At 38.4% G+C, this 25,048-nt stretch overlaps 1 protein-coding gene across 1 annotated transcript in view; it reads left to right on the top strand.

The window, feature by feature from the left end:
- The window catches only part of LOC135495386 (ataxin-1-like), a 221,254-nt gene that overhangs the window by 107,192 nt on the left and 89,014 nt on the right, over positions 1 to 25,048 (top strand). Inside the window, exon 3 of the mRNA XM_064783937.1 lies at positions 5,534 to 5,587. The gene's annotated coding sequence lies outside the window, so the exon portion shown is untranslated. The remainder of the gene's footprint in view (positions 1 to 5,533; positions 5,588 to 25,048) is intronic.

Consider the following 25,048-nt stretch of genomic DNA (forward strand, 5'->3'; position numbering starts at 1 on the left):
TGTCATTAGATGATTGTAATTCAGCGAAAAGCCGAAAAGCCATGATCGGTCCTGAGGGGGTTAACCAAGATACTCAATCATCCCGTCAATTTTTTCCTGCGAAACCACACATGGCTCACCCTTTGATCTTTTCGACCAGTAGTGCAAAAAGTAATATTTACACCACACTAGCCATCCCCACTGTCGGCAGTAGTGTGAAAACCAATATTTACGCAAAAATCGCCAGTTTCTGTTTTTATTGCATTGTACTATTTTCTTTGCGTGTCTGGTCATCTAAATTAGCAACCCTTTGATGAAATTGGTCGGTTTATTATAACATACTTTGATTGCCTTAGTTTATGTCTGAATTGCATGTCGAGCGTTTTGAAACCGTAGCAGGATGTTGCTGCCATCTGTACTGTGAGATGGAACTAAGGTGTAATGGTTTTGGTGGTCATCAACTTTGTTAGTTCTTTCACCTGCCTGAGACACCATGCCTGCTACTAAGGCCATGTTTACATAGTGTACATATGCTGTTTTGGAAACATGACTGATATCAAACAGTCCATATTCCAATTCAAGTTGAGCAAATTGAAAAGTGTGTTCAGTAGTAAATTGCAGTTGAATTTCTGACTAATTTCTGATGAAGCCGTCTAGGAATTTATTGATTTTGTTGCTTCATTTAAATGTTATCATCCATATTCGGAAAGACTGCAAACCTACTCGCAAAAATGTTTAGAATGGGGGCAAATATTCTAAATATTCTTGATATTTGTAAATGGAGGACCTCCCTTAGTGGACACCTCTCTATAAAAGACACCCAGTCTGTTAAGGACATTAGTTTAGGTTCCAAATTGGTTGTTTCCATTCAATTTAACCCCTGTAATCAAGACACCTCTCAATAAGGGACAGCATTTGTCAGTCCAAAGGATGTCTCCTAATAGACAAGACAGAAAGGTTTAACACCGAGCAGCATTCTATCAACCACAATATACTTCGATTCACACTTCAATCATCAGGAACTAATACAAATATTTAAAAAAAAGTAATTTGACTTAATTTATTCTTACCATGATGTATTACCTGGACATTATTGATTTGTTATACTTAATGATATTGCTATCTTTGTTGCATGTTTAGGTTATCAAAAATCAATTTGTTACATGTAGAATATAAGACACGCAATTGAAAATCGAGCATTGGTTGAATTATTGGCTCATGGTATTCAATAGTTTGGACAAGTTCCAATATCTGAAACCTACTCAACTTAGAATTATTCAGTTCCCACCATCCACATTACAATTCGATGTCCTGTAATTTCGTCTTTTACGTAACTCCAAATAACTAGCATAAGAAATAACCCTTTCAATTAGTTGATAAGCCTGTCGATTAATTTTGTAAAATTATGTAACTAAAGTTATACAGTATGATAATTGTGCAATGTCTATGTATGAAAAAACACAATAATCAGTTTCAGTTTTCAACAAGAGATGTCTCTATTGCATAGTGTCATCTCGTATTGCAATTCTCGTGGCCAGGTCCATTTTTGCAGGAGTTTTATTTTCACAGATTTCACAGAACAACCTCCATTTGTGAAAGTTAAAACTTTTTATTGGAACAACCGAAAGAAATTTCATAATCCACTAAAATAAAAATCTTGAAAACATTTCTTTCGAAAATTTGGCAAATCGCAAAAGCGAAAAAAAAATTAGAATTGAAATAAATAAAAAGACGCAAATAAATTGCTGTTTACAGTAATAGACCTTCGTTTTTTGTAAACAAAACAGTTAAAAACTTCTATCAGTTCAAATTCCGGAGAAAATACTTGTAACAATGCTTCTTGTAACTCGATTTTACGCACCAATACTCCAGGCTTGCTATCGAAAACTCTACCTTCACGTCTGGGACAAATTTATGCTTATCTAACCTGGTTCCCTGGGTTGTTATGATGGCAATTCGTGATAGAAGCAGGTATTCTATAGTATGAGGTTGAGATAGTAAAAAATGGCCAGGTATTATGAAATGTATTAACGTGATGTTGAAAAAATTTATACCTTGGGTAAATGATTTGACAGACTTTTCTAAATAGTTAGAGACAACACATAAGTCTACGTGGTCTAGAATACATTCTTATCGTAGGGACATGTACACATTCATATTGTAAGTTTTTCTTCTTTTTTAGTGACCATTAATAGATGAGCGGACATTACAAAACTGTGCCTCACTCGATCTGCCCAATCCTTAGGGTGAATTACACAAAGCTCATATCGGGTATCAGAAGTCCCTGTGATATTTTTTACGTGAACACACGACTAGAATCCAGAGAAGGCAGCAGGAATATGATCCAGTCAATGTGTTGTCACATGCGACATGAGACCCGAAGGTCTCCTAGACAAAGAAAACCATTCATTAGCTCTGGTATAGCTGTTTGATGTATTGTGGGGTTGGCCTTGATGTATTGTCTCGCAGTGGCATCCTCCTCACATACCAGGGTCATTCAGATGTTCCTCCTATTGCACCTTAGCTAGCTTCTAATTGATAATAAATGATCTGATTTGGGAAGTTTGAAACTACGCGCGCAGTCAAATCAGTTGAAAGATAAGCAGTCTTCTTTTGCTCATGTCACAAGCAACAGCAAAGGGGGCAAATCGTATTTGTTTGTGTAACAATTGTATATACAGTGGAACCTACCTTAGCGGACGCCTCTCTATTAAGAACAACCTCTCTATTCAGGACAACCTCTCTATTAAGGACTCTAGTTGTAGTACCAAAGAGGTTGCTTCCGCTCAAATCGACCTCTCTAATCAGGACACCTCTCTATTAAGGACAGCACATGTCAGTCCCGAGGGTGTCCTTAATAGAGAGGTTCTACTGTACTTCAGTTTGCCATCTTCCCTCGGGGGTTAACAGTACACCTTATCTCTAGCCTAAGAGACGATGAAACACAGGTTCGCTGCAGAAAAAACATGAGCATACGAAATACTTGTGAATAGGCCTACTTAGCTACCAAAATAACTATACAATAGGTATATATACCTGGAAATTCCATTTTAACAGCCAGACGCATAAAAACACACTGACTCTTCTTTTTCCACTCAAAAACTGTGCGAGTATCCCATTTTCTGTCATCTTCAGCTTCTTGAATGGAAATCTATCTATGAAATACGGTCGCTTTTTCGTAGGCTTGTAATATGCTTAGACTAGGCATGCTAGGCTAGATTCAAATAGGTTCATTAGCTTGGTTTGATATATAGTACAACATGTACAACGGTTTTGTTATCAAAAGAAAAGTTCAAAAATGGAAACTTAAGTGATGATATCATGAGTCTGATGTCAGATATATCAAAACCATTCAAGGTTACACGAACATCAATGACACAGCATAATGCAGACACCACTGACCATTACAATGATTACAACTGAATTAGAAAAGTTGATATGTGCCTTCACCACTACGAACACAAATTCTAAACTTCTCAAACATGTCAAAAGCATGTCTATTTCAAAGTCAAATTGACGAGCATGTGGATATTTCAAATAGTTATCATATTTTGGCGCCACTATAAATTCCTCGCACTATCATTAACAAGGTTTTAACGAGTCCTTAGAGGATGCTATGAAACACAAATTTGTACTTTGCGATATTGAAATGAAATGGCCTTGTACGACGAAAATTAACTACCCTCCACAGTGATGATGACGATTTGGTTTTATGCACGTCTTGCGATTCCCCGATGTCCATTTTTAATCGTCCAATCATAAGTCTGTTTATATGATGATGTTATGATGACAGCAAGAATTTGTGTCCCGTAAGGGAATTCTCCATCGAAATTACAAATTGTTTTAATTCACATTGCAAAGTTAACACATATGATAATTGTATATTGAGTAGAAATAATCATTTATTCATTATTCTCTGTCAAAAACCCAATCCTGTTATGACACCGGTAATGACTGATTGGTTGATTGATATCGCCCCACAAATGAACACTTTTTGTCCAATACCAAATAAATTCCAAAAACGGGGATGGTTGTCAATCAAATTTGTTTCACATTCCAAAATATTTTGACCTTGAGCCATCCCACCAGATGATTTATGCCGTAGATCACGACTTCAGCCAAAAAGGGGTTAAATTTTGCAATTGCCTATGCATCATCCTGTCCTGCTAGAACGCTTTACGAGACCCTTACGAGAGTTTCATCTTTTGAATACACAGGAATATACATTGGTCACATATACAAATAACTTGGACTAATGGTCATTGAAAATGCTCGGGGGAGCCATAAGTCAACTTGAGCGAAACTTAACTCGGAGCAAAGCTGCACATATGTGGTGAAATCTATAACACGACGGATTGTATTTTCTGTGCTTTCGGCTAAGAATGACCACCTTTAAAAAATATATTTTTGAAAAATTAGGCCTTTGGGCCGCAGTTCCCTACTAAGAGTGTGTGTCAATGGAGTTTTGCAGCCGAGAAAGGCATACTTTCTTAAGTCATGTTTGTCCGACCAAAATTTTACATATCGGTACCCTATTTTCACCGATGTAAGACTGGTTGAATATAACTACAAAATCGAAACAAGGTGCCACCCACCCATCATCTATCCGAAGTTAACTTTTTGAAATGCATCGATGTCCCGGCTGTGCTTAATATCTAGCTTGAAATGAATATTCCAACCAGACTTAGATAGGTGAAACTAAAGTTCTTCAAATTCTCCACTCAGATTTGGTAATAATTTGCCTACAGGAGTTCATCAGGGGAAACTGTCTCTATGCAGGCCGCGCTAAAGCCAAAACAAAAGTTCAATTCAGCCCATTTCAAATTTGTCTTGTTAAACCTTGGAGCAGATGCATAATTTTCGAAATTGGTTCATTTAATTTGTTTCTAAATGATGAACAAACTTACGCTCTTCCATCCTATACACTGCCTCCCTAATTTCTAATTTTCAAGTGCAATAAACCAGTCTCACTTGTACATTGAATATCGGGTTCCACTATCAAGTCGCAATATATACTGAGCAACATGAGCGCGTGCTGAAAAAAAATCAATTTAGAAACCCCTACAAGGAATAAGCCACATGATAATGTCTTCAAACTCTTGGTGCTTGGTATGCATAGGGTAGCGTCGCTTATTTTGCTTGGCTAATTAAAGGGGTACGCTGTTTGTAAATAAAAGGAAAGGAAAATAGAAATGCAGTTATACACAATGCCGTAGTGCAGGTATTAATACTATGACTTTGCTGAAACTTGGTACTATAGTAAGTGTATTATCTAAATAAGCGATTTAGATAGCTGGGATTAGGCAATAAATGGCCACATGCATCAAAAAGTGTTTTTCCGTGGTGGTAATTAGAGGTGCCTGTGGCGTTTTGTTGTTGTAAAGTCAGAGTGGCGGAAATATTTACTTTTGCCAGAAAGTTTTAGTACTTTTGTACAGTGGAATCTCCCTATTAAGGACTGATACTGTCCTTTATAGAGGGGTGTCACAAGAGAGAGGTTCCGATCCCTGTATTTTTGTTTTATTCAATGTTGTTTTTCATTCTGTCATTTTAGGTAAGTTGTCACTCTACAAATCGAAGCACGTTGACTCGAGGAGACATTTACAAGGTAGGTAGGATCATGGTATCTGCCACACCATCTAGGGTTGTTGATGCAGGCTACATTATCAGTAACCCCCCCCCCCCTGACTGCACCAAGGAAAGTTTTAAAATATCATTATAAGCATCATTTTGGCTTTCCAAAGCATCATTGATGCAGGCTTCATTATCAGGAATACTACCCAAGGAAAGTCTTGAAATTTTATCATAAGTACCATTTTATTCCAAAGGGTCATTGATGCAGACTTCAGCATCGACATATTATCCCCTTCCCCCTTATCTTCCCATGGAAAGTCTGAAAATACCGTCATGATCATCAGCACATTCAAAAGGGTCATTCATAAGGAATACTACCCCCCCCCCCCAGCCACTTTCCGAGGCCTGTTATCTACTCGCAGGCATCATTGAGTACACTGAGTGCAGGCAATCTCTGGAACAGCCTCTAATGTTAACACAAAAAACGGTAGAATCATTGGTATAATAGGCTACAAATTGATTGGCCGTCTCTAGTCAATCATCGTCTTTTTATGCACTGATTTTTGCCGCATAATGTGATTCTAGCTAGAATTTGTCATTTTCTGTTCCGAGAAAATATTCTGGGCGCTGGCTATTTGTGAGTACTTTTTTAGGCTATTGGTAAAAATGAGTGTGGACATGATTATGTTTGAAAGTCACGAGTAGATGGTAAAAATGAACACCCCAAAGACCGAAATACGGGGTTGACGTCAGTCTGCCTTTAAATCTGGCGGTGCTACACCACTGCTTTTACGAAAATGACGAAAGTACACGACAGTGTAAAGTGTCTTGCACAAGGACAAAGATATCCTTAAGATATAACAGGGGCGGAATTAAATCACTTTTGCTGCTTCAACCCTTGTTTTCCTATATGCTTTATGCATACTTGTACCTTTTGACCCTCATCTCTATCGACATGATCAATAAACTTGACCTACATATGCCAAGGTCAAGTGCAAGGTCAACAATTGAAGAAACTTGACCAAAGTGTCAAAATGTGGAAGCACAATGGTGTGTTGCCTTTCAAAGTTGTTCAGGTCAACTTTAGACTCCTGATACCAGGCTCATTGTTGGCATTTGTTATTATTACTGTAAGCGATGGAATTTTTCTCAAGCTGAAATTTGGGGAATTGTTTGTTGTTGCAAAATGTCATATGTTGATGAAATTTAGTGATGTCCTCACTAAACCATTAAATAAAAGGTTGTAGTGCGAGGTATCTACATGTACTTTGACATGTTTGAGGAGATTGGTTTTGACAATAGGTTACCCATGGTATTTAAGATGCAACCAAAATACAAATATGGCAATTTATAATTGTTGTCCATATTCAGACTTGTCAAATTGCTTTCTGAACCAGTAAAAAAATCTTGTCTACATAGATGAACCCTGCCTTCTGTTGGCCTTTATCAACTGAAAGCCACTATGGTATTGTCATATTTTTAACTGGCAACGTATATATACGCCGCGTAATGAAAAAGACTCATCTTTTGTGCGTCCCTTAAGGAACATGCGCGGCATTGTCAACGCGTCTGATTACATGAGCCCGGCTGAATGAGGTATCCTTGGATGATACGCATGTAGTGCCAAGCCAATATTGTCATCAAAAACTTCATCAAAAGTGCAAAATCAACTGGAAGTAATAAAGAGTTGCCCGTCTTGCATGTCTGATGTTGTTGTAGTCTTTTTCAAAGGTGCGTGTGACCTGTGTTTTGATTACATGTCTCGCGAGAGGATATTATCAGATAAATAGTATCTCGAGGTAGTTTTATCTCCAGATTGTGGAAGTCCATTCGTATTTAATCGTCGGTCGGGAAAATAGATATGCCGTCATACACAATGACGTAATTTGGTTGTGTAGACTGAAATACAAACAAGTTTCAGCCATGTTGCATTCACAATAACTGCACTACAGCATGAGTCTGGTTAGAGTTAGTTTTTAAAATATTCCCGGCCTACGAAAAACGGATGAAGGTATCTTACACAATGGCTCTGCAATTTGGCGATCGTATTGGTTGTGACTAATACTTGCTTAAAATTGTGTATATGTTCAAGGGCCTTAGGAGTTCTCGTAATATAATCATAACTTCATTGTCCAACATGTCTAATGCTTAATTTGTAGTTGCCTGAACAACTTTTATAATTTCCCAATAAGCTTGCCCTTTCAAATCCTGTGTTGCTTACTCTCAAAAGCCTTATAATCTGCTGTCAATGACCTAGCCGAATACCTTATTTTCCCAAACGACAAAATTTGTATTGTCAAAAGAGAAGAGAATGAGATCCCACAAGCCTCACAATGCCTCAATGGAAAGCCTGATGCGTGTGGAATTGATAATGATATTAGACAAATGTTAGATGGTAAATTCGCTTGATCCAGACCCAAGGGAGTGAATATCCTTGGTCGTGTTGTACAGAGTGTTTCAATAAAAATGATAGTTTTAGTAATCTATATCGTGTACAATGATCAAGAATTATAGAAGTCGGTAAACCGTGAATTGTTTGCGTAAAAGTTGTCGTGTTGGCTCCTGTTCAATGGGGTCGACTAAAATCTGTATTTGTTGCCCGAATTTAAAGGGGTATGCCCTTCGTATTTCCTGGTGGGCCAGGGAAAATAGAAATGCAGTTATACACGTTGCCGTAGTGCAATAATCATGCATACAAATTTGCTGAAACTTGGTATTTTTTTGTATTTGTATATCTGTATACACAGTAGCAAGTGTGGATTAATCTATACTTAACAGCAGCAATGTTGAAATTTATATAAACATGCCATTAGAATTTTCAAATTCTCAATTACAAATTTCAAATTTTAAACTTAACAGCAAGGCCCTTAATGGTTAATGCATCAGTGGCACTTTTTAATTTCGTGTTTTACAGCGCCGCATTTGTGAAAATGAAGAAAAGAAAATGATTGGAAAAATGTCACGTGTACAGTATCAAGTCTATATCAGTAGGCCTATCGCTTATCTCTTATCTAGGCCTAGCTTTCACATTGAAATGATGTATGAGTGCCGCGATGAAGCAGAAGCCCCTACATTATAGCTACGTGCCTATTTGTAATTGAAAATCATTAAAAGTTACATTTTGTTCGATAATATGACGTCGTAATTGTTACATACATAGTACCTACGTTCGACCCCACATGATATACAACTCTTACTTGCCTGGTTAGGCCATTTTAGGAGGCGGAGCCTAAAACTCCTCCCCGTCTGGTAAGCATATTGATTGACAGCTGTGTCTGCAGTGGAGTCTGCACACACGCAGTGTCCACAACAAAGCTGCCTGGCTACAACGATCGAGTTTTTCTGCACAATATTTTTATGGTCAATATCCTCGTGATATGTCTCAGGAAGAATGTATACGATTGTTTATGATAGCGTTGTGTATTTTCCTTTCCGAGGAGTGACTTTCGACGTTGTGCAATCATGACTTGACATTTCTCCATCCTGACAGATATAGTTTGGTTCTCGCTCGCATGCGGGATTATCTAAAAAGTGAAATATCGCCACATGAATTAATACGGACTACATATATGCGTGTGTGCGTTCCTGGTTCAAACTTTATTGATTTTCCGCGTCTGGTCAGCTCTTGGATCAAAACAAAGCTAGTAGCAGACGACAGTTTTGAAGGAGAAGACCAGTGGCTGGGATCCCACTTCACCTCAGCCGGTCCGCAGGTAAGTGTCATGTGACTGGACAACCTCCGTTGTATTGTTGTTATCACGCTTGATATTCTATTTTGGTCGTTTGTGTTAATCATTCTTTTGGGCATGGTCAGCTGGTTTAATTGCCGTACAGTCGAGGAGTTTCGTTCAAGGACTATTGTTTGAAAAGATGTAAATTGATAAAAGGTGGACTGAACTGGGCCATGTCAAGGGGGTCTTCATATTTTGGATATTGAATCGAAACCTTGTGATGTGAAACCTCTCTATCAAGCTCATCCTCTTGACTGACACATGCTGTCCTTAATAGAGAGGTGTCCTGATTACTAAGGTCAAATTAAAAAGCTATGGCACTGGATCCAGAATATCACTGTTCTAATATAGTCTCCTCATAGTCTCACCCATCTGACAGTCAATCAAAACTATTCGTGCATGTGCAGGGATTATGCCGAATCATATATGACCCAGTCCTGTGAACATGACTGAAAAAAGTCCAATTCGCCCCCCAACAGCTCATACCTATAGCCCCCCTTTAACTTGTAACAACATGAAGAATGCACTTTACAAAAATCTAGCCCTGGCTTGTCAAATGAAAAAATAGAGTGAAAGAAATAGATTTACTTTCTTTTTCCTTGATAAGTGTCTTCGGAAACGTTGAGATTGTTGAAATTCGAGAATGCACTTGTAGCGAAATACGGCGCTTGCTGTACACTACTAAGAAAACCTGACTGAGTTGAGACTATAACTACTGCGTACATGTAAATACTTACAGTCTAGGGTTGTTGTATTAGTTGCTATTTTTAGCCCCGGCAGTAGAACTTGTCCTGTTTCCTCAACAACAATGTCAGTCATGCTAGAAAACCATTTTCTCATTTCCTACCTTTAATTTACGTCAGGTTACTCGGGACTGTTGGGTTAGTTTGTGTAAGCAAGGTTGAGTAATTCTCACCTAGATTTGAAAATGTTTGTTTTAGAGTGAAACCTCTCTGTTACAGACACAATTGGTGCTCACAACACTGTCCTTATAGAGAGATGTCTTGAGTACAGAGGTCGTATTATGTGAATTTGGCACTAAATCAGTGTCCTTTGTAAAGAAAGGTATCTGGACACAGAGGTGTCCGTAAAACGATTTTCACTGTACATGGATGAATTTCTCTTGATTGTGATCAAAAACCTATTAGACCATAGTTGTGATGCAGGATGCGGGAGAATGGCCTGAATGGCCTGGTCACGGATGTTGCATGCGATAACATGACTCGGTGTAGTATCTCTGCTGATATCCAGATGGCAGGGCGTGCAGTGCTCTGGTGAGGTCAAAGATTTGGTTGTTTGTAAACAATGATGGAGATATTGTCTATGGTTCAAAGTCAATCGTGCCCGAACCGGTTTTAGTTAATGGATTTTGTCAATTTGCAATTATCCTATCATTAAATATTCTTTCATTAATCTATTAATAAATTTTTTGTTCAAATTTTCAACTGAGGTATATCAAGTTTGAAGTATGTTAATAGAAATTGATACCTCTCTGTAAGTATTGGTTATCAAACACTCTGATTGACCCATCATTCCGCCCGAAACTTCACAGTCGCCACTGCTTTGACCTACATTTTAGCTACGCCCTTGTATAGTGTTTGGTGAGACAACCAATACCCCTTGTTCAGTCTCAATTCCTAAATTTTCGAAAAAACATCAGATTTCTTCTGAAAAGCAGAATCGAAAAATTCTTATGATGCTAGTTCGAGTAGCAGACTTGTTTCAGGTTTTAGCTGCTATTCGAGTAAGGTTTTCTTACGTGTACCAGAGGCTGGTGTCCAGATCTGCCTCAGGTTCGGTAGGCATCTTACAAGAACTATTTTCGACTGTAAAAACAATGGAGCAGTGCCAGAATAGTTGTAGAGGCTGTAATAAAATATGTATAACCCAACTAGTCAGGTGGGATGCGAGCAAATAGTACACATACTTTAATCGCTTGCGAAGGGAGCATATTGGAATTTCTGAAATTATGCCCGGGATTTTGGATCCGGTATTTTAGTTTTAACCCATTCCTTGCCGAATTTTTAATGCAGTGTTAAAATCTAATGAAATTTTGACAAATATTAAACGTGTTGAACCCAGAATTGGTTCAAGTTTAGGTGATCACATTCATCAGTCAATCCGATAGTGACATATAAAAATTATTTTGGCGTGGCTAACCCTTTCAGCCCCCACACGAGACAGAATACCAGACACCAAATGATGAATATTTTCTCTAATAAAATCATCTTCTGTTTGTTCATGACATGATTTCAAATAATTGACAAACTGATAGCAGTTTAGAATGTTCTCCCAACATGCTCTTTAACCTTTGTGGCTTTCGAACCCCTGCAACTTTGTCTTATCATTCTAATTAATATTTCATTAAAAATGGGAAACCCTTGTGGGCCACCTAAAAATCTAGGCCTAATGTAATTTCAGAGCCTTGGAAAGATTGAAAATCAATATCTAGATATCGGGTAAATAAATCTTAAGAATTATCACCACTGTTCAGAATTCTGACTAGCCTTTGTGGTTTTGGAACCCCTACACATATTTTTGAACTTTCTAATCGATATTTCATTAAAAATGATCTTTGAGTCATTAATGAGCCTAAACTATTGAATTTCAATAAAATAAGGTATTGAAATATTGCATAAATGATAATTGCAATTGTTCGAATTTTCTTTTACTTGCTAACATTTGCGGTTTTTTAACCCCTACACATTTATTTGTACTTACCCACGTAGCAAGTTAATTTTTCAATAAAAATAAAGCATTTGATTGAGTCATCACTATTGTTCATCTTCGCTGTAATGTAACCAAATGTCAGGTTGCGGTTTTTGAACCCCTACACATTTATTTGTATTTACTCATGTAACGAGTTAATATTTCAATAAGAATAAAACATTTGATTGAGTCATCACTATTGTAAATCTACGCTGTAATGTAACCAAATGTCAGGTGAGCACATTAGTTAAAGCTATTAGAACTTTCTGCCGCCTTCTTGATTGTTGATCAATTTCACGTTAACCTTTGCGGTATTTGAACCCCTACGGGAACTTTCCCAGCGCCCTAGACAGTAATAGGCCTCAATACCAAACCTTCGAGAATGTTATTGTCAATTTGTTTATGGGTATCGATGTTATAAAATCAATCAGATCGATAAGGTGACTAAATCCTATGCGATATCCATGATTTCCCAGTTTCATTTTCAAGGCTGCTGTATTGTTCTTGGATTTTTCCTTTTGAAATATCGCCCACCTTTGCCATGTTTGCACTGTTAAATGTTTTTGGTGTTGTAAAAAAATACCCATGTAGTTTATAGTCGAAGGGAAAATTTTGCAATGGAATGATCACTTGTTATCAAAGCTTAAATGTTTGCCCACATTCGGTAAATGTTATCGAAGTTTGTCATGTGTTACACTCATTTTAACACAAACAGAAAGTCAGTACTGATATCATCTATCTAGGAAATAAACCATGATAATTTTTTTTTGGTTCTGATATACATGTTCATAGTCACTGCTCCTTTCCCAGAAAAGGGATTGCCCGGTGAAATGTTTTAATCGAGAAGATATGGTGGTCGTCGGGTTATAAACTTTTAAAAAGATGTTTACTTGAATAAAGAGGTACACTGGCTGCGGAACTTACAGGATTTACAGTAAATCAAAAACTTTCCTCAAAAATGAGAACAGGAGCCCAAAAATGTTTATTTGCAACTTTATATTTACTTAATATTCTTCAAACAGTATCTAATTCATCATAAATTATGTTTCTCTCCAACTGCAAAAATGTAAAAAAGTTTTTTTCAATATTTTACGGATAAGACTGACGTTGTCTATCAATTCAGGCTGGTAAATTCTCCACGGAGAAAACAGATTATTGATTTTTTTTCCTTGAGCTTCTGCCAGCATCATTCGTGTGGTGCAGGGCGGCCATCTTGACTCTTATCGAAACATTCGGTAATCTTGAACAATTTTGTTGGCTTGAAAATTAAATTTGGGCCGAATTTTTATAAATTCCTTGGGGCACTAGGAGTGCCTTTAGAAATTTGATTCATCTTGAAACGTTTTCATTTACAGCGTAGATAATAATGTCAGATGCCCCTAGCTGACTCCAAATTTGTTAAATTGACAAAAAAAATTGAATTTGGGCAGGATTGAGTTAGTCAATGTTAGTTCATGGTCTATTAGATGGGATGAAGGATGTGGTGTGTGTTGCCGGCGGGGGGAGGGGGGGTGACTTGTGCGTGTTTGAATGCCTCAACATTTCTTTGATTCAAAGACAAAGTCAAGTTTTTTGATTTGGAGATTTATCCTCCCTCCACACCACAGTTACAGCACTTTTAGTCCCAAATATACATTAAAACCCTCACTTTTCAGTGACATCTGGCCCTCGCCAAAGTCAAACTCAGACCAGACGTTGTCAGCTCACAGATATTGTCAGCTTACAGATGTCATCTCCCCACAGATATTGTCAGTTCACAGATGTCGTAAGCCCCCGATGTTGTCACCTCGAGACGTGTCCCAGTATTGCAACCTTCCCAAGTTGTGTATATGTCCCAATAATCAATCCAATGGTTTTATCGTAGTATTGATCATGGCCAACAGGTATGCATATCAACTAATTAATTAACAACTACTCCATTAGCTTGTATTGCCTAATATGTTTATAATGCCGTCTCGAAATGAATGAAAATATTGAAGTTATGTCAAGGGTGCATATTCGAGTGTATTTTCGGTACAGTGGGTTTGGGTCTTTTTTACTAGCACCACTAAGGTCAGGTCAAGCTGTTGGTCTGTGGACGTGGGCCTAAATCGTCCCATAGTTCTACTGTCTTGTCAGTGGGTCATCGGGGCAAATCTTGATAACATCAACCCCCACGAAACAGCTTTCATAGGGGTTCCTAAAAGGGAATATAATGCACCTTTAAAGGAACTATATCATCAGCTCATTTAGATTTTTTTTAAACATAGCTTTCTTCATGATACAGTATCGTTAAAAATAATGTCAAGATAGTTTTGAGGGGTTAAATACTATTCTACACATCAGTATAGGCCTGTGTATATCATATTCGTGGTGCGCCGTTCAAGGGGGTGTACTTATAGTAAACATATGTTTGAGAATGGGATTAAGTGGTGCACTTACTAGGCCTACAAGAGCGCAACACCATTGAAATATGAATGAAAAATCTCCAGGCCTACGCACTGAATACACATGCTTATGCACAATGTACTTTCTAGCGATATTTGCCTAGGTCTAGATTTTTTGGAGTTTTTGGATTGTCACGTACGTCATCCATCTGGGGGTTCAGCATACTAAATGGAATACAATGTGGATGTGTGGTGCTATCAGATTGCGGATCAGATAAAAATGGTAAATAATTATCTTCGTTTTGCATCTTTGGTTTCCTTATTAGTTCAAGGTGGGCGGATGAGCGTTTTACGTGCCAGTTGGGTTTATTGGCCTGGTGACTCCGTCTTCGGCTAGAGGTAGAGTCGTGTATCTCACTTGGTGGGGTTTTTTGTTTGCTCTGGCAGACACCAGACACCAGATACAGGCCAGGTCCCTCATACCTAAGTGTCCATATGCCAAGCCTGGCAAAAAATTCCCAATGTGGGCAGTAGCCAAAGTGGACTCTACACCTCCTGTTATGATGCCTGTAATGTTGACAAAAAGGACAGAAAAAAGTAATTCAATTTTAGCTTTACATGTACATCAGATTGTAAAAACTCTTCCAAAATAGCAGGGAAAAATAGAATGGCATTAGAAGTTCGATCTAGATTCAAATTTACTGTTCTGTTTTCCATTATTTTGATATTTGGCCACGAAGTAATGATGTCCTTCTTACCCATCATTTAGCTCTATGAATATTGAAAAAAGCATCCTCGTGTTTCCCGATACGTAACAGAGCCACCTCTGTTCGTACGCCAACAACCCCGGTTTTGTAAGATGATCGTACAATGTATGTATGATAATTGATCCTCTCGTTATTGTCTGACGTATTCTCGTTAGCGTTTGACGTAAGAGTGGTGTAAATATTGCACCAATTTTCCACGTAATCAAAGGATATTATATTTTGCACTACCACAAGAAAGCTTGCAGTCTTTTTGGCATTTTTCCAGTTACATCATACAATACAATGCAACTAGATGTGCCACTCTGTTGCGCGGAAACAGAATGGCTGACTTACGGAGTAAGCCTCTGATTTTTCCATCATGATGCCAGCTGTGACATTGAAATCAACAAAGGCTTACCCCATAACTCGGCAAAGTTTGGCCATGTCATTGCCAGACACGATTGTTTGGAAAGAAGGGAATGTTTTCGTGCATCATGAAATTCAGGGTTTTTTCTCTTCTACATTTATGTCATATGCAAACTCTTGAGTACATGCAGTAGCGGTAAAATCCACTGCATGAGCAGCTGTTACGATTATATCTAGTTGCAGTGAGCACGAGTCAACCAAATTGCCTCTTCCGATGAATTTCTGAAACCCCGACCTTGAATGTTTTGATACACAGCCATTATAATCGATATAACATTCAAAATAATTGTGCCTCTGAATTTTTCTTACCCACACAACCCTTGAAATTGATAGAACTGAACATTTAGTTTGAAAGGCAAATTCATATTTCCTTCATACATCATACAAAGGCCTTTTACTCCATTTGGACGTAGTTTTAACAAACACGAATCCTTGATATTTCTGTCATTGTGTTTAGCAGCATTGGCACAATTGCTTCTGATAAATGTAAATCCTCGAAACCTTGTATCATTGTTACATCTAAATAATGATAGGCCTACCTATAGGAGGCTTTCGTCCGTACAATGATATAAATACTGCCGTGAGATACTATTATTAGCTCAGCTGACAAAGTCAGCGGAGCTAGTAGAATAGCTGTTCAAATGGTGTCCGTCCTGCAATCCATCCATCTAGGGACCCATCTGTGGACAAAATTGGACATTTCTGATTGGGAAGGCCTAGCCACTTCGTTGACGGTGCTAAATTAGGAGTTGCCCAAGGTGAACTCAAAAAACGAAAAATCAGCGCGATCCGACCTGTATTAAGAGAATGAGGTCATTTCGCGTGTAGATTTCTTTCCCTTTTTACCTCGGTCCACAGAGCAAATATTGTTTTCAAATGTGGCTGAATATTTTTTAATATTTTTTACTTTTTTACTTTTAATGGAATTAATATGGTTTTCACCGCCAGTTGGCGCTGCAGGCACATTGACTGAATTTTGGCGATTTCAAATTTGGCGGTGGCTCAACTTTTTGCAAGCAGTGCCGCTGATTGGCCGATCGATAGAAGAGATGCCACCATTTAAAAATGGCGGTAGTCGCTGCTTCAATGAAGATGAGTGAACTTTCTCATGTTCAATCGGTTGATACTCTTTTAATCAACATGACCATGTACCTGAAATTTGTTTAGGTACTGAAAAGAGTCTATATAATTCAGATTTATCGATAGTTTTTTATAATATTGCGGAAATTTTGTGCACAAATTAGCGAAATTTGGTGCTCGTCTCATGTCATTTTAAAGCGAGAAATTTGTTTCCGTCGATCTCTACCACTGAAAAATCGCTTGCATAGCTTCGAATTTTTGTGAAAATAAGTATCTAAACTTGGTTTCAAATAGTCTAGAGAGTTACCTTTGTGGTGATACATATGGTATGTGATAAATATTTGTGGAATTTGTGAAATTCGGTTTTCAAACGTGCCGATGATGCAAGCGATCTCGCGTGAATTTTGCAAGTCCTGATATGTCGACCGGGTGTCAAAAATCACTCGCCTAAATTCAATTCAAAGATCAAAAATAATATCTGAACTTAGTTTCAAATAGCCTACGCAATTATCATTTCGGTGATATATAATGCATGCATGTAATAATTGATTAATCTGCCTAAAACGCGCTATTAAAACGGCGAAAGATCGTGATAAACACTCTGGTGGCGGTCGCACTAAATAACGACCGGTAGGGCCCGGCGTCTGGCGGAGAAAAAAAGGTAGCGGCCGGAGGTTGAAACGGGATTTTTATGCACTTTTAACTGTATATATATGTTGTTTGGATGTATTTCTAACAGTTCTGTAACTTTGATGACCAAGCTTGCGCCCAAAGTTGTTGAAATTGATGCTTGTTTATGGACTGCGCTAGCGACCGGAGAATTCGCCGTCGGCCATTTTGGCTACGGTCCCTGAGTTGTTGTGGTTGGCAATTTTGCAACAAATTTCGCCATTTAGGCTACGTTTGTTTACAATTATTTTGAAAGTCACATTATGACATCGTAGTATGAATTCCACTGCAGTTTCGTTACGCAGCAATGCTCATGTTTTTGGTTTGCAATCCTGTACTGTCTGTACACTGCGCTGTGCATGGCTGTACTGTAGCTGTAAAAAAGACAAAAAACATAGCCTAGCCCTATAGGACAGGCTTAGAGTATAACTCAACAAACAGGCCCTCATGATTCATTTGATGGACACCTTATTTGATAGTACCTCATCATTAAGTCCACTAGATCCTGTTCTGTCACATGTCGTAGACGATAGACAATTTTCAAAATGTAGTACACCACTCGCTCATCTTTAAGCCCAGCTCTCGGCTCACATCATGTGGGCACGGTTGGCTGTTGAGTGTTATGGTTCAGTCTGTGAGACTAATTTAAAGAGGTTACACTTTTATTTTGAATTGGAAAACAGCCCACAGGACTGACTTTTCACTGAGTAATAAGTGTGCCCTTCGAAGGTAAAGTCTCTTTCTGGATTTGCTTCCATAGATGCCTTGTTCAGGATATCATCTGACCGATGCCTGATCAAGCACAGACTGTATCCGGTGGTGTACATTTCCCCGTCTATGTCACCCTTTTTTATTCAGTCAGTGTTAATTTCTCTTCTCTTTTTTTACAGATTAACTGTTGTTGGTTATTGCAAGAGGAGTCGTTGGCACATTTCAAGTCCAGGAAAGCACTTGCTGTTCCCACATTCAGAGTGAGGTGTGCTTACTCGTTTTACTGCTTTCCATTCCCGGAGAGCGTTATCAAATATCTGCTGCAAGGCAACAAATATCTGCCGCAAGGCGCTTCAAATATCTGCCGAAAGGCATCAAATATCTGCCGCACCAATAAAGTTCATTTTGTTAACCAACTCTTTATCTTCTTTTCTTCACATACAAAAAAGACCGTCCCAAACATTTGGCTGCATCCACTTCATCAATGTCCAGACAACAGTCGGTTCATTTGACCATTGTAAAGCACCAGGCCCCACCTCACAAAATACACTGTAATAATTATGTACCTTGTGTCCATGTGCATGTTATTAGTTCCACCTACGCTGCATGAAGACAAGGACTCCACTCTTTGACGTCACCACACAACTCCTTGACGTCATCACACACCCCACTACTGCAACGGCAATAGAAATGACTTTACGTCATAATACCAGGGTGACGTCAACTCAGTACTTCAGCATGCACTGATATAGCAAGAAGGTCTTTCGCATCAGCACTTCTGCGTGCTAGACGTTATAGCTTCACGTTGCCTCATAATAACGTTACCGACACACACTTGGCCCTTGCCTTCACCTATCCATTTCAGCTGAGCGCCAGGCCCTTGGGCCTCTTGTATTATTCTCGCTTTGAGTAAACAAGACCGGTTTAAAAGAATGATCATCAAATTAGCATGTCTTTCGTTATTGTGCTGAAGGGGCAATGCGGTCTTGTTGCCTTAACTCTTTTGCTACCATACCCGGTATTTTCCAGGTCGGTACACAGTCTACTATTGGCCTGCTGTAATCTGTACTGCTAAAGTTCCCCCAAGTTCTATCAATCCGCACAGTCACTATAAGTTTTTGCAGTGCGAAAATTTTGCAATGAACAGCATCCTTTCATGAAGGTGATTTGGTGATTCAGAAAGGGTTTGACAACATCCAGCCACAGTCTGTTGACTTATACGCACACCCATACGCTGCAATATACTCCAAGATAAACTACGAAAAAAATCAATGTCCATTTCAAAACATTTTTTCTTCCATGATGTCTGAGCCATTTGGAGTCATCTTGAATGCAATTGGTCAATACTGTACGTGGATTAGAAAACACGCTTCGTAGTCTGTAGCTGTAACACTTAATCGTTGTGATCATATAAGGGGGGAAAAGTGTCCCATTTTGAAAATACAGTAGAACCTCTCTATTAAGGACACCCTCGGGGCTGACCAGTGCTGTCTATAGTAGAGAGGTGTCCTGATTAGAGAGGTCAACTTGAATGGAAACACCAGTTTGGGACCAAAATTAGTGTCCTTGATGGAGAGGTTGTCCTTTCCGACGAGGAAATTTAGCTAAATCTCAAACAGAATCATTGATAGCCCATAGTAGAACTGATGATAGATCATCACAAAAAATACAATGTTTGTGATCTATGAAAAAATTGTCTTCTTTACGATCTAAGCTTTATTAGATGCAATCACCAGAAAACAAAGGAATTATCAAATTTCTCCCAATAGCGAGGTTGAGATCAGAGACTTATCACAGATACTCATACGTTTACGGATAGAAATGTACCCAAAATTCTGTCCTCTTTCTACAGAGTTTTATCTGTTTACGAATGTACAGGGATCCTTGATAGGTCGCTGTTCTCAACCTGCCTATCATGGGTCCTTTGAATGGAATAATCAGGTAGATATTGAAAAAGGTGTCTGTCTCTGTTGCTGTGATGCTATCTTCATTCTCATATCAGCGCCTTTACTTTGTCAGGAAATTTTTCAAGACCAGAAACTGAACATTTCCGTTGTTATCACGAATAGGCGAAAAATGAATCAAAAGCCTTGAGCCACTTCTGATAAAGCCAATATAATAGTATTACCTAAACCGAGAAATATCCATCTCGGATTATTACATTTAAAAATAGTAATGTACATGCGTTGCCTTTGGTCATTTTGTGGTTTTAAATACGGATTTGAATTATTAAACTTTTTACCACGGGGTAAAAATGTCGCTCTGGTTGAAGCAGCTGTGGTTTAATCTTTAATGCAGCTTCCTGAGGTGGATTCGGTTATCCGCAAGTTGTTGCAGAGACGGTTTAATTTCTGGTTGACATATGTTGCCCGAGGCGCAGAAGAGATAACATGTAGTTCCCTTTGAAAGGGCGTACGTCTCATTTCGTTTATCACATCGTAACTTCGGCTGATTTGGGAATTGGGGCAAATATTGTAAATTTTCATTCTAAGCACTCTGGTTGCAAGTTTGTTTTGGCTGTCTGACCAAACATCACTAGGTATTGGTCGTCTCACCTAACTCCACTAGGTACAAGTGTCATTTGTGGGCCTTTTTGTAGACACATTATTATTTCATCAGGGCTGTTGGACACTCTCAGTCCATGGTTTAGTGTTTTAGTAACAGGCCAGGATGGGGCCGTGAGTGGGTTGATGCACATTTGATGTAATGGCCAATATACTATACCAGATCAGGCCAATGTCAGCATAGGGCTGTATTTCATCTGTATTTTAGAAACCATACAAATCCTTCTGTGGGAGGGTGAATGATTTGGCAGATATTTTTAACGTTCCATCCTACAGCGGTAGGACTTGGAACTAGTCCGACACAATATTATTCCGGCATCTTACCTGGTGTGGGTATTCAGTTGGCGATGAGAATGTAACATTACTTATACAGAAGGAAAAGTGTAGACATCTCTCTTGCAACTTTTTGATTTTTTTCTGTCTCTCGTATCAATCGCCAAAGGTGAGATGTCTGGGCCAGGGCTACCTGGCGTGTCAGAACAGGTGGTTTGTAGATGTTGAAAAGAAACCTGTTGCTTTCTCTGCGATGCTGACTAAAAGGGGTCCTTTCCCGCAATGCCAATATTCTACAAAAGGAATTCTGTTATCCTAAATTGATGATTTAGAAACTTTGACAATGGTCTGGTTTGACACAGTGATATTTCTTGTACGCATGAATAGTGCTAATGTACTATTTTGACATAGGAGAGACATCTGTCTGCGACTTCCAGTAACTTAATCTGGCCCACCTTACTCCTGTTTAAGTACCCCTTTAACTGTTTAACTTATTGCAATGCGTCCTATCGGAACAGTTTTCTACTTATTTAAAAAAGTGGTTAAAAAAGAAGACTCGTCATAACCCGAACAGGCGCAATAAATTAACCGAATATTACCCCATGCCACTTATCCTGTATCTAACACACTTTAATCAATAGGTTTGTTGAACCTTGAGCATGTTGAGACTGTTAATATTAGGAAATGTTGTACTCTTAAATACGCCGACATCCTGACAAGGCATTACCCCATTCGTATACGACATCAAATTTGGCAACCCGCAATAATCCAGCCAATATTCCTCACCCCTCCACAACTTCACTTCATGGCATCTGAAATCTATTAGTCCGCGTCTTAACCGAAAGATCGTGGAAATTAGGCGCGGGAGTGCTCTCCTTGAAGCTGTACCGTCCCGTTACAGTACACCATCCTATGTAGCGGCAGCGCTACCGCGTAAAACCGATAAAAATCAATTCCGCAGCGAACGTAAATGGTTACAAGTTGATCCAGACTGTACATCAGCATCACGACGTCAATAAACTTGTCTGGCGATTTTTTCATCGAGGCCAACATTTGCGTTCGGTTCTTTATGTCTTTGTGATAAGATAGATGGCAGCACTGGTACTTTGTCTTTTGCTTTTAGTGTTGGTGTTGGGTTTCCTTCATCATGAAAAATCAGTGTTATGTTTTTCATACCTAATTTTAATGTGCATGTATTGTTGGCCAATTTGCGTTGGAATTAGTAATCTGTCATTTCTGATCTTTTCGCAGGGGAAAGCTGAATCTTAATTGAGGACACTATAGGTTGGACACCTCAATACAAGACACAAAACGTTTTTGTCTGCCCTGAGCAAGTCTGACTAATCAGGGCACCTTTCTACATAGAATACCCTTTTTCAGGCAGACCCAGCCATCAAATTTACTGAATTTTACCTCTGTAATCCGGCCACATTTCACACAGAACATTTCGTGTTTCTAAATTTTACCCCCATAATCAAGATACCTCTCAATATAGACCAAGTAAGTCCGCTCTAAGAGAGTACTGAACTGATAAGTTACTTGTACTTTTATAAGTGAAGAATAAAGAATAATGATATTATTGCTTATGGTTATTCAAGTTTAAAAGTATCGCAATGACTAGCCAACTTGGCATGCAGCCGTCTTCAGATTCACCAAGTGAAACTAATATATCACAGTCTTTTTCGATTAAGATTTATTTTGATGACAACTCATGGATAAAATCTCAAGTTTTCTGGTTGGTTTGTGCCATTTTTGGTCTAATAATCTCATGCCTTTATGTGATTGTCGACATCAAACAAGATTTTTTCTTTTTTTCTTCCGAAGGGTATCGGCATTATTGGTCGATTTCAAATATTTTACTTTTCAAGGTTGAATCTTTATTTAGCCCTGAGTAGGATTAAGAAAGATCTAAATGATGCAAGGTCGCGGTTGGATCTCGCCTAAAGAACTTAAACGATTAAAATAAAATGAAATTTGTTCTTCTTTCATAGGCAGCCGTGTCTTATTCTGGCTCGGACTTAAGCGCCTCGCAAACATGCGATATTTGTCTGTGACCTGCGATTATAATCAAAAGTCTCTCATCTTTGGGTTAAACTGACAATTGACTGGTTTGAAATTGATAGACAGTTGCTGCAATCACCGATTCTTCTGGCAGGCACCTCCTATGATAACTGCAAAGAAGCAACTTTTGTCACATCTGAACATAATTGTAGGTTCCATCTCCAAAAAACGCTCGTTTGCTGGGAACTTTTGTGACAAAAGTTACTTCACTTGTGCCTTGTTGTATTTGGTCGTATAAATGAGTGTCGAATATCTAGCAAAAATTTGCAACGTCGAATGTTTCTATAAAAAAGAACTGTACACATGTTCTTTCTCACTTCTGTACAGTAAAACTGTGCCCCGACTAAAACGTCTTTAAAAAAAATGCAGTGCTGCATTTTTTTGGGAGGCGCTCATTTTTTATATCAGGTCATTGAAAAAAAATCATCTCGAGGGGCATCCTTGAGTTAAAATCGGAAAAAAACTCAACTACTTCAGATGAACTTGGCAGATGTAGTGGCTCCAAGTGAGTGGTATAGTATAATTCAAGTTTTGTTTGGAAAACGAAGTTAAAGATGAAGTGGAAGACACAAAGGAGAAAATGTCTTAAGCATGTTATGCCAATGTTAAAGGGGTTGTCTGGACTCATGAGACACCTGGTATGATCAACACTTTAATACCATTTTATCAAAGATGTCAAATGCAAAATATTATATTTTGATTATACCACGTATTCTTGCAAGATTTCAACCTAAAGTTTGAGTGTTGCAACTACTTCCCAAACCACGAAGGGCAAACTTGGGCCATGTGGCAATTTGCAAGGAATGGCTGAGGGATGCTAAGTAATGTTGGCCATGACATATAAATTGCTCTGTTTTCAGCTACAGATGATGTGAGGACATGAACAACAACATTTTTTCCCTTGGTGGCGGTTTCTGCTCATGCAAATGACCAAGATGTCAACGTAAAATAAGAACTGAATAGGGCATTTAAAACAAGGGAGCAAGTTTTCCGCCAAGACACAATATTGGGGGACTTGGAACTTTGAAAAACAGGATGGTCGGAACCCCGAAATTGCTACGAGTCTAGGATTTTGATTCTACTGGGCGGCTATGATGTGGATTGAAATTGCAACATCCTTACTATACAGCCAGACGAAATTTCTTCCAACCCGCCGAATATTGGAGTGATGAATTTTACTGATGTGACCTCCGATCAAGAGTGATGTACCACAGTCATGTCATGATGTACCACCAGCATATCATGAGGTACCAATTCCCTCATTGATTGGTTGGTTAAGTTATTATGACAGCACTACAATACTGACTTGATATGTCGCGGTTTTGAGACATATGAAGTGCTGCGAGCGCATTTTTAATTTCACCTTGACCCTACTCTGCGGTGCTCCGCAAAGTGTTGTATTATACGAATAACAACTTTCGAATGTCGTTACACAATGGGAATGACAACTAAGAACATATGAGACTATTTAACGACGAACATGCAAGATTATATTGGTAAATTGTATTTTCACCCAAAATAGACGCATGATTTGCATAGATTCATATAGATATGGTGTTGGTGTTTTTGTGCAAGTTATCATGAAATGCTTTTGAATAAATTTCGCCCTGACGAGAATGTTTATATGATCTTGTCAATGCTGTGGATGTGTGGATATATCAACTCAAGTTAGGATGAAACCTCTTCCATTTAATGCTCCGCAGAAACCTATAGTTTGTTGAAAATCATTAGAAGCATATTGTTTATTTGTCTGGGTTCAAATGTTACATGTTACATGTACTTCAGTAAATGAGGGTCGTATATGGTAAAAATTCAAATATTTGCGGGAACTACATTTTTACGAATTTTGCAGACTATATCAGAACGTGAAAAGAAAATCTTACGAAACTAAACATTTTATGAAATAGCTTTACATCATCTAGATTCCTCAAACGTGTAAAAGCACTTTCCTACCTAAAAAGACAAGATGTACTTGTTGATAGTTTCAATGTTTAAAACTGTTTGAAATGTCTTATTTCATCAATGCAATGATTAACAATGATGATTCATTACTGAGAAAATTTGTTCTAAACTGAAAAATTTAGTTTTAGTGCTGCCTTTTTGCTGTGATTGCTAATGTGTGACATTTACTTGAACAATTGGCACTAAATGATGGATGT

The sequence above is a fragment of the Lineus longissimus genome, chromosome 11 (assembly GCF_910592395.1).
Source record: "Lineus longissimus chromosome 11, tnLinLong1.2, whole genome shotgun sequence".
NCBI classification, from domain to species: Eukaryota; Metazoa; Nemertea; class Pilidiophora; order Heteronemertea; family Lineidae; genus Lineus; species Lineus longissimus.